The 12,312-nt window shown below is 35.5% G+C and overlaps 1 protein-coding gene across 1 annotated transcript in view; it reads left to right on the top strand.

Annotated features, from left to right (window-relative positions):
- Positions 1-12,312, top strand: part of LOC134245644 (importin subunit beta-1-like) — a 32,130-nt gene that overhangs the window by 329 nt on the left and 19,489 nt on the right. The window lies entirely within an intron of this gene.

The raw sequence follows: 12,312 nt of genomic DNA, 5'->3' as shown, positions 1-12,312 counted from the left end.
CACAATTTTGTTGATTGTCTTATTTCGAGTAATTGATCGTGCTCCAAATTTTTTTTTTAAAATATATTGGACTCCCCAAATAATATAAATATTAAAAAAAAAAACGGCAACTTTTCTTTAAGCTTAAACTGTAATTAATATGATCAGAACAAACGTATTGAAAACCGTCAAAATATCAGATGCCAATATTTCAACTTTAGATCTGTAAATATACCAACATATAAATATTGCATGTAGGTGAGCCTAACATGAAAAAGCCATTATCAACCACGGGCATTGGAAGTAAATTTATGTAAATATAGGCCTATATGCACATCACAGGCACTTGTTTCTGTAATAAATTTTTGACCCATAGTATAATAATAACACGTGTTATTATTATACTATGGGTCAAAAATTTATTACAGTAACAAGTGCCTGTGATGCACATACTATAAATATTTACATTAACTTCCAGTGCCCGTGTTATCAACCGAGGCGGAGCCGTGGTTGACAGTGATTTTCGAGGGATGAAAATTTTCGATGTTACACTCAACTATACATGCAATATTTATTATATTAAACTGCACTTTTTAGACAAATACATACTATAGTCATTATTTCGCGCATAAATTCTGCGCAGTCAACATTTTTTGGAACATAAGCCGTCCTCAAGCAATGTAGACTTTTGCTACGCAAGAAGCGTGGCTTCATTTTTCAACTGTTTATAGTGGTTTTAACAAATGTTTCTCGACGAATTAGATTCAACCAATTTACATGAAAGTATAATATACTTTCCTGACTCAGCAATTATTAGCACCTGAGATAGTATTTTCTAAAGATTCGTAACTTTGAAAATAATTTTTAATGCTATTTACACCCATTGATTGATAAACATCCTGCTATCTTACAAGTTTTGTAATCCTGTTACAAGAATATTTCTAATAATTGTTAATTATGTTCTTGTCCTGATCGGTTCATAACCGAAAGTTCATACCCACAGAAAGTGAAAACTATCAATGTATCCTGTATCGACTTGTAACACGATTTGACCTTGTGTAAAATGAGAGACTGGAATAAGAGTACAATTCGGTGATTTCCAGAATTCTAAGTTGATATAAATAAACAATGGAAAAGACAGTTCCTATGTATTATTGTTTTACAAACAGCGTGACAGTTTGTTAGATGGGGCGTGCTAAAATTTAGTGACCTGATTTTCATTTTACTCAGTGATTGGATGCTTTATTTCAATGGAATCAATACTAATTTGCATATGAAACTCAGAATACAACAATATCCTGAGAATAGTGGCCAATCACATTGAATGCTTGTTCACCAGTGCGGCATTTGTACTCACCAGCAACACGTGGTCAGTTAAAGCCCGTTCTCTGTCCTCAAAAAAGCATGTATTATATTTGTTATGATTTGACCGGATGGTTTTATATACGTACAAGAAAATTCAAAGAATAGAATTAGTAAGGCTACTCTGCTGCTGCTATACTATGCAGCTATCAATATCATCATTGTAGGTTGTAAAACTTGCTCTGTCCGTCCACGTGTAACTGTTGTTTACTGCATGCTAGTAAACATGTGATTCAATACGATTGGTCAGTATTGTCAGTGGTATTGTTGGGTTCTATGTTTCATATGCAAAGTATTTTTGATTCCATTGAAATCAAACATCAAATCGATGAGTAAAATGATTATCAGCGTACAAAATTTTAGCACGCCCTATAAAACAAACTGTCACGCTGTTTGTAAAACAATAATAATGTACATCTCTTTAAGAATTCGTTGCCCTTTTTGTCTCGCCTGCGACGAATGTCGCGAAGCGAGACATAGCGACCATAGATTCCGTCGTCGTCGTCGTCGTCGGCGTCCAACTTTTGGTTAACCCAAATGTCAAAGTTTTATAAACTGCAATAACTTTCTCAAATTTTATTCAGTCTTCTTGAAATTTGGACACAATATTCAGTATGGATAAAAATTTATATCCCAAGTATGATTTTGAAAAAAAAAATTCAAATTTTTCCGTATTTTTTCCTTAAGTTGGACTTAGTTTTTTCATGATAATTTATGGTGAAGACCTATATTCCAGCAACTATAAGTTATAGGGATATGATAATTAGTCAGTGGATACATCATGGGTAACCACAAACGTCAGTACCAGAATTAGGTCATCTTGACCTACATTTTTCTGCATGAGTGACTTTGGTTAAATTTTTGGTGGAGGTCCATATCTCAGCATCCAACTTTTGGTTAACCCAAATGTCAAAGTTTTATAAACTGCAATAACTTTCTCAAATTTTATTCAGTCTTCTTGAAATTTGGACACAATATTCAGTATGGATAAAAATTTATATCCCAAGTATGATTTTGAAAAAAAAAATTCAAATTTTTCCGTATTTTTTCCTTAAGTTGGACTTAGTTTTTTCATGATAATTTATGGTGAAGACCTATATTCCAGCAACTATAAGTTATAGGGATATGATAATTAGTCAGTGGATACATCATGGGTAACCACAAACGTCAGTACCAGAATTAGGTCATCTTGACCTACATTTTTCTGCATGAGTGACTTTGGTTAAATTTTTGGTGGAGGTCCATATCTCAGCATCTATAACTTATAATGGCATGATGATTTGTCATTGTACAGGTTATAAGTAACCAACAACATCAGTACCAGAATTAGGTCATTTTGACCTACATTTTTCTGCATGAATGACTTTGGTTAAATTGATAATGGAGGTTCATATTTCAGCAACTATAACTTATAGTGGCATGATAGTTAGTCAGTGGATACATCATGGGTAACCACAAACGCCTGTACCAGAATTAGGTCATCTTGACCTACATTTTTCCGCATGAGTGACTTTGCATAAATTTATGGTGGAGGTCCATATCTCAGCAACTATAACTTATAGTGGCATGATAATTTGTCAGTGGATACATCATGGGTAACCACAAACGCCTGTACCAGAATTAGGTCATCTTGACCTACATTTTTCCGCATGAGTGACTTTGCATAAATTTATGGTGGAGGTCCATATCTCAGCAACTATAACTTATAGTGGCATGATAATTTGTCAGTCTACACATCATGGGTAACCAACAATATCAGTACCATAATTAGGTAATCTTCACCTACATTTTCTGCATGAATGACTTGATACATATACAGTGGATTTGATTTCAAAATGCAAGTTCAAATTATTGCGACTCATAACACGTTGCAATATTCGCAATAATAAAAACATCACAATAATTTGTGAATTTACAGGGTATATGTATATATATATAAATGCCAATATAATCGCCAAGGGATTAGATATTAAGTCAGCTGTTCCATTTCTTTATTATTGTATTTCAGGATTGTTTCCATTCTTTTACAGATATTTTTGTTACACAGTAGGTAAACATCAGTGTTTTCATTTTAAATGATTTAATACCTGGTGGCAAGATGTTCTTAATATTCTCATAATAAATAATTAACATTTCAAGCAAATATTTCACAAGAGAAATTTCACCTTTTCAGGGAAGACAGGAATTCTATTAAATGTTTAATCTTGATTGTGTGCATGTAATGAAGGCATTTTCAACAAGGGTTCTGTGAGAACATTTGTTATCCCTTTAGGGCTCTTCCAGAAAAAAATACCGAGAAGGGTCGAAACTCCATTAAATTTTATAAACCTAAGTGGGGGTGTTTCACCAGTATCACTATTGTTAGTCATTACAGAAAACAAATAAAATTCTGTTGGTGGTTCCCCAAAATAAAAATGGAGTTCCGACCCCTCTGGTATTTTTTCCTGCAAAAGCCCTTAATATTAATAATAATTAATTCTAACTTCTCCTTATAGCATTTATTTTTTGCAGGTATTATTAAATGCACCAAAACATTTTGCATGATCACAGTTATTAACTCATCGATTACAGTACTTTATGAAATGTTCAACATGTTTTTCATCAGATCATCACTGCCTTTATCATAATTGTGAATATGCAGAATTAAAAATATATACATATATATATCTAAATTTATATTGAAGGATTGTAAAATGGAAATTTCTTTATATTCATATTTCTTTATTCTCATTTATATTCATATTTCTTTATTCTCATTTATATTAAATACTAAATTTATGTTACCTTTGCATCAACATACAACTCATTGCTTATACTATTGTGTGTCCCATCTTACCAGAAAGTGGTTTTTCGGCAATATTTATTTTTGCTGTAAAGTGTGTGAATAAATAAAGTTACAGTACCTTTCATATCCAGGACTCGTAATAAAAAAATGTTTTTTATTGTCCTAAAAGCTCAACCATTTCCTGCTACAACAAATTTCCAGTTTTTCCTGTTCAAAATCGTATTTTCACAGCAAAACATAACGTCACAGTAAACAATATGACGTCATGATGTCGGGAAAAGATATGATTCTTAAACTTCTTACCTTTGATTAACATTTCATCATCGTTTGATAAAATCATGTTTCGCAAAAAACATGTTTTTTGCAGTATTATTTGCGCCAAGATTTTGGTTTCGCATGCGTGTGGGACACACAGTAGTAATAGTTTGTGTACATAAATGAACTATTTTGAAGTTCATTTGTGTAACTTTTACTTATCATTTAACACATACAACATTACTGTTATGTTTTGTTACAGAAGTATGAAGAGGCATCAACATTTCCTACTTGGCAACAGAGGAGCTCACCTCTACAATGGAAACATACAGTGTAAACACTGCAAGAAACAATATAAAACAGAAAAGACACTGCTGAAACACAAGTGCTCGTATTGTGCGAACTGTAATGTTGTCTACTCGTCATTCCGAAGATTTCAGTCCCACAAATGCAAGTCTGATGCTAACACCTGTAAGGATTGCCTAAAGACATTTAAAGATAAGAAACATATGGATCAACACGCATGTAGTTTCTGCTCCAAGTGTGCCACAATATTTGCTTCACACCAGAAACTGAAGAGACATAAATGTAAATCTGCACATCTGCTTGTTCCATCTAGTCAGTCAATAGGTCAACACCATACATCATCAAAACCAGTAAATGTTGTTGAACCACAGCCATCAACATCCAATAGAATGGTCTCCATACTAGCATCAGTTGGATCTATTGGAGTATATATAGGAGATGAGGCAATGGTAGAAGCACTTCAGATTTTAAGAGACCATCTACAGAATCCATACATAGGATACATGACACCTGTTGCCATCCATTATGCCATAGACAATCCGACCGAACCTCATCCTCCACCATGTCCAGTAGATCAACTATCTATCAACTTCCATCATCTGCGTTCCATCAATCACTGGATTACTTCAGTATATGAACCAGCCACTAGAAGAGTTTACCTATATGACTCACTTCGACTTCCCACCACACTGAATGAAGTGATGCCTCAGCTACAGTTACTGTATGGAATCTTTGACATTGGATGTGTAGATTATGTTCCTGTAAGCCAACAATCAACTGACCCAGCTTGTGGAGCATATGCCGTTGCATTTGCATTCTCCTATGCTTTAAATATACCACCAGAATCACAACAATTTATGGAACCATACATGAGACAACATTTGCGTAAATGCTTGACAAAGTCTGAAGTTTTACTATTTCCTGCATTCAACAGAAATTCCAAATCAGACTATTTTAGACAATATAAACAAAAAAGAAGACAAGATCCATCTTTCCAAGCCCAAGAAATAGATAAAAAAAGAAGAAAAAGGAGCAATCCAATTTTTCACCAAGACGAACTTGATAGGAAAAGGGCTGAAAGGAGCAATCCAATTTTTCACCAAGACGAACTTGACAGAAAAAGGGCTGAAAGGAGCAATCCAATTTTTCACCAAGACGAACTTGACAGGAAAAGGGCTGACAGGAGCAATCCAATTTTTCACCAAGACGAACTTGACAGAAAAAGGGCTGAAAGGAGCAATCCAATTTTTCATAAAGAGGAACTTCATAGGAAAAGGGCTGATAGGAGCAATCCAATTTTTCACCAAGACGAACTTGATAGGAAAAGGACCAAAAGGAGTAATCCTACTTATCATGCTGTGGAAGTTATTAGAGATAGACTTAATAAGCAGAAAAGGAAAGATGACTGTGGAGCTAAATCTGTAGAAGACCTTATAAAAGCCTTTCATTTATCGTTACAACATGGCTGTATTTACGTATGCTGTTCCTGCCAACAACTGTGGTTTAGAGAATCTGTAGTCTCCACAGCAAATTACCCAGATGTACGCGGTGAATGGTTATGCCATACATGTGCTAGTGCATTAAAAAAGAAAAAGATTCCAGCTTTATCTACAAAGAATAACATGCGTTTTCCAAGGAAACCACCACAATTACATCTCAATCAATTGGAAGAGAGACTAGTATCACCTATCAACGTGTTCATGCAACTGAGAGAGCTTCCAAGAGGTGGACAGTATATAATCAAAGGGAATGTTGTCAATGTACCATCTGATAATTTTGCAACTGTAAAATCCCTTCCACGCAGAACAAATGAGAGCAATACCATACCACTGAAATTGAAGAGGCGATTACGTTACAGAAGTCACTACATGTATGAGAACATAAGACCAGCTAAATGTGTTGAGGCGGCAAAATATTTATTGCAGAAACCCCTCTTCAAGAAGCATCTCCCAGAAGGATTCAACAATGATTGGCTACAGCAGTCTTGTATAGATACCTCAGGTGATGATGTACATACCAATGAAGAAGTACCAGAGAATACGAACCAAGATAATGCTCAACATGAAGAAAGCATACATCCTGCTGTTGATGATTCACACCAAGCAAATAAAGAGAAGGAAGAAGAGGTATGGAGTGAAGATGATGAAATTTCTCAGAACAATCTGCCACTTGGAACTACAGACACAATGCTAATTGAAAACGATTACACTGATGATGGTCAGCATATATTCTGTTGTGCTCCAAGTGAGGGAAACCAACCAGTAAGTTCCTTCCAAGAAAACATTGAAGAATTAGCCTTTCCTACAATTTATTGTGGTGAAACAAGACCAACAAACAAAGACCGAGCAGTTCAAGTTCACTACAGTGATATCTGCAAATTTGAGGCAAGAAATGAGGATAGAAGAGTAGCTTTAAACATCCCTAATCTGTTCTTCAAGACAAAAAAACTCCAAGTAAAACAGATAAGAGACAAAACATGGCTCTCTGTAAGGAGACTTAAGACCAAGGACAACACTTTTACTGCGGGAGACTTCAAAGATCCAGAGACAGTTAACAGAATGGTCAAGTTGGATGAAGGCTTCAGAATATTCCGAACCATTAGAGGATCTCCACCATATTGGGAGGCTGCCAAAAAAGATGCCTTTGCCATGGTAAGACAACTTGGTGTTCCCACATTTTTCATCAGCCTATCTGCTTCAGAATCAAGATGGAAAGACCTACTTAAATCTCTGAGAAAAATATTGGATGGGAAAGATTCAACCGAAGAAGAGATGAACAATTTATCATACCATGACAAATGTAGATTAGTACAGTCCGATCCAATCACCGTATCAAGATTTTTTGATTACCGTATACAGAAGTTTATCAATTTATTTCTGAAGAGTCCATTGGAACCAATCGGCAAACTAAAAGACTTCTTCTATCGTGTGGAGTTTCAACAACGGGGTTCCCCCCATATTCATGCCATACTATGGATAGAAAATGCACCACTATATGGAGTTGAACCCACAGAAGACATTGAGAATTTCATCAGTAGATACCTCACATGCTCAATAGATTCTGCTCCTGATGACCTTATCAAAGTACAGACTCATAGACACACCCACACTTGTAAAATTACAGCAAAACGAGCATGCCGTTTCCATTTCCCAATTCCACCCATGAGGAAAACAATGGTATTGGAACCTGTAGGACAAGAAGAGAAACTTGAACAACAGGACAATGTAACAAAAATCAACAAGTTTCTAGAGGAAAATACCAAAGGTGTTGATATGACTTTTGATGAGTTTCTGTCAAACATCAATATGACAGAAAAAGATTACATAACAGCAATACGGAGTACTATCAAGGACACAAAGGTCTTTCTGAAACGTGACCCAAAGGAATTAAGAATAAACAGTTACAATGCTAATATGCTGAAAGCCTGGAATGCAAATCTTGACATTCAGTATATCACCAGTGCGTACTCTGTTATCATGTATATTGTCAGCTATATGAGTAAAGGCCAGCGTGGTATGAGCGAACTTTTACGACGTGCAACTGAAGAGGTCAAAGAAGGGAATTATGACATTCAAGATCAAGTCCGACAAATTGGAAACAAATTCCTCAAGCATGTTGAGATATCGGCACAGGAGGCAAGTTATCTCCTTCTACAAATGCCTTTGAGAAGAGCTTCAGTTGGTTTCATTTTCGTAAATACATCACCACCAGAAGAAAGACCTTTTCTCTTAAAAAGTTTGGATCTACTGGAACAACTCCCAAAAGACTCAACCGATATCCAGTGTGGAAATGTTATCAGACGATACACAGAAAGACCTTCCAGACTCAATGATCTATGTTTAGCTGATTTTGCCACTCAGTATGATCTTGTGACCATCTACAGGAAGGCTAAACCAAAGGAGAAACACTTGGATCTACCTGAGGTGGATTATGATGAAAATCATCAGGATGATCCATATGAGAGTGATGATTATGATGATACTGCCACTAATGTTCTAAAACTGAAAAATGGAGACAAAATCAGGAAAAGGAAAAAGAGGAAAATATTAAGATATGTTCACTACAACAAAGACAGAGATGCCAATAATTATTATAGAGAACAGTTAATGCTTTTTTATCCCTGGAAGACAGAAAATACAATAATAGGGACATGCGAGTCATATGAAGACAGATACTTGGAAGTTGAGGATGATATCAAAGAAAAAAGAGATGAATATGAACAGAATGCAGAGGAAATTGCCCGGGCAGAAAGAGATATGGAGAATCTGGATTCTGATGATGAGAACATATACAGTGATGTAGCTCCATGTACACAACATGCCAACGACACAGATAGAGGACTTACAGAAGTTATTGATGGGAATAATAATGAAACACTGTATACCAACTATGATATTGCAGGAGATCTAGGAATTAGACAGACACAAGCTGATGTAAATGCAGTTGCTGGTACTGATGCAAGTGATGAACTTCTTGTTAACAGAATGTCAGATGAAAATTATAGAAAACTGGTGCAGTCGTTTAATAGAAAACAGAGGGAAATCTTCTACCATATTCTCAAATCAGTAAAAACATCTAGTGGACAATTCTTCATTTTCCTTAGTGGAGGTGCTGGTGTAGGAAAGACCAAAGTCACCCTGGGAATAAATCAGGCACTTCAGCGGTGGTTTTCATCTGGCCAAGGAGAAAATCCAGAAAGTAAGCACATCTTACTTGCTGCTCCTACTGGAAAGGCTGCATATCTCATCAGAGGCAATACTGTTCATTCTGCATTCAAAATTCCAGTGAACCAAAGTTTGACATACAAATCACTTACTTCAGACAAACTGAACAGCTTACGTAAGGATCTAGGACAACTCCGTGTACTAATTATAGATGAAATCTCGATGCTAGGATGTAAAATGTTGAATTTCATCAACCTCAGACTTCAAGATGTTATGCAATTGAACAAACCATTTGGAGGAGTCAGTGTGTTGGCTGTGGGAGACCTTTTTCAACTTCAACCAGTGATGGATGGATGGGTTTTTCAACACAACGATAAGGATTATGGATTGTTAGCACCAAATATTTGGATAGATAACTTTAGAATTTTTGAATTAACCGACATTATGAGACAAAAAGATGACCAAGCTTTTGCTAAATTACTAAACAGGATGCGTGAAGGAAAACAGACAGAAAATGATGTAGAGATATTACAAAACAGAATCATCAACTTGACAGACCAAAACTATCCTTACTACTCAACACATATTTTATACCACAATCAGGATGTCAATGACTACAACACTAGGATGTTTGAACTTGCCAATACAACCAAAATTACCAGTACTGCTTCAGATACCGTCATAGGTGATGTACCAGACAACATTAAACTAGACATCCTTGCCAGAGCACCTACAAAGGCTGGTGATGCTATGGGACTCGCTAAAGTATTCAAAACTGCTGTTTCATTGCGTAATGAATTAACAATAAACCTTGATGTTGAAGATGGGTTAGTAAATGGTGCCTCTTGCACAACAAAATCAATTCAAAAGGGAATAATTTGGGTGCAGTTTGACGATGACCACTGTGGTAAAAAGCTGAGGCAAGCCAGTAAAAATTTGTATCGGAGAAACATCAGACAAAACTGGGTACCAATTAAACCAGTAACAAGGGAATTCACTGTAGGACGTTACAAGAATGCCAAAGTCAGCCGACTACAGTACCCTTTACAAATGGCAGCAGCAAAAACCGTCCATCGATCACAAGGAGATACAATGGAGTCTGCTGTAATTCAACTGCCATCACAGAAACGTGCACACCTTCATTATGTCGCATTTAGTAGAGTCACAAAACTGGAAAATATTCATATTATTGGGAAACTTGATCCATCCAAAATCACCATCTCAAAAGCAGTTGTAGCAGAAATGGAAAGACTGAGAAAATTTTCACAGCTAGCACTGAATTCCACTCCTCTGTACTCCATACACCAACCAAAGATGATAGTTTATTTCCATAACTGCCAATCACTGCGTCTACATTACCAGGATTTAAAAGCTGATGACTCTGTACTTGCCGCTGATCTTTGTTGTCTTGTTGAGACTAAGTTAGGTTACACTGATGAAGATGCCACTTATACAATTCCTAACTTTGAGATAATCCGGAGTGATTTCCAACATAACAGGTCAGCATATGGAAGTTGTATATACGTCAAACACAATCTAAAAGCTGAGGTTTTGAAAAGAAACAACCACAATATAGAAATAACTGTTGTACGTGTTACCCAGCCTACACATGTCAACTTGGCATCAGTTTATTGCCGTCCAAAAGAAGACGTATACAATATAATAGCCGCTCTGGAAACACTTCTTGAACAGCAACAGCTGCATGTGATTATAGGGGACTTTAATGCTGACATGCAGTCATCCTCCCAGAAATATAGAGAAATCCTTCATCTTATGAATGCAAAAGGATATACTCAAGTTATAAAAGATGTTACAACTAATGGGAACACAAAGATAGATCTTATATTTACAAACATTCCGTCAGACCAGATGATGTCGGGCACCCTAGAGTCCTACTATAGCTACCACAAACCATTGTGGTTTGCTATGAACTACTAACACAAACATATGATACAGTGTTTTTAAAGTGTACATAGTATTTCCAGCAGTTATTCGGAGAAACTTAAAGTGGACAAAAAACAATCTATCTCTTGTCAATAATATGAAATATGGAAATTTTAAACTGTACAGAAGATATTTAACCTACATGATGCATTTGGATCCTACCTACTCTTGTGAATAATATGAAATATGGAAATTTTAAACTGTACAGAAGATATTTAACCTACATGATGCATTTGGATCCTACCTACTTTTCTGTTTACCAGTTGGCATATGCAGTGCATTACACATGACTCCAGATATTAATCAAGTAAATATAACTTCAACATTTTAAAACTTTCTTGACATGTTACAATGTATGTAATTCATTAAAATCATTTCAGCATCTTTTCATTGACTAAGAGGAAAATGTTGTGTTCATCAGTATGCAAAAGTTATATATTAAATCCATATAAAATATACCTATAGTCAGTCCAGATAGAAACGTTTTACAGTTCTTATTAAGTCCATGACAATATCTCTTTAAAAACCAGCAAAATGACTCGATCCACTTTTTGAGTTATTCCTTCTGAAATGTCAATAAATGCTTCAGTTTATCAGACAATCATTTCTTACTAACCACAGCGACAGCAGGCGAGACACAGGGTTGCGGGCAACCCTTACGTACTTTTCTTGTTTTTTAGGAGAGTCTTTTTTTTTTTTTTAAATATACATCAATTCAATTTGCAAGTAACATTTGAACGGAAAACTCTTACTACGAGTACATGTACTAGTATTCCTCACTTCAGGTTTGTGTACTTTGAATTTATTTTTAGAAAATTATTTAAATGAGAAATTGTTTCGTTCTTGTTGAATAACTTCAACCCGAGTATTTCTTTTGTATCTTTTACGAAGCTGTTTCCTAAGTATCGGTGAAAACAACTTAGTTATTGTTTCCGAATAAGAAGGTACAGTTTGGGCTTTAATGTGCCCTAAAAATTTAATGTTCTTAAAAATATATAAAATTGGCTTTAACAATGG

The sequence above is a fragment of the Saccostrea cucullata genome, unplaced genomic scaffold (genome assembly GCF_032062105.1).
Source record: "Saccostrea cucullata isolate Sc308-1 unplaced genomic scaffold, CSIRO_AGI_Scuc_v1 ctg181, whole genome shotgun sequence".
Lineage (NCBI taxonomy): Eukaryota > Metazoa > Mollusca > Bivalvia > Ostreida > Ostreidae > Saccostrea > Saccostrea cuccullata.
Note: the sequence above shows the minus strand (reverse complement) of the source record. Positions and strands in the feature narration are given on the sequence as shown.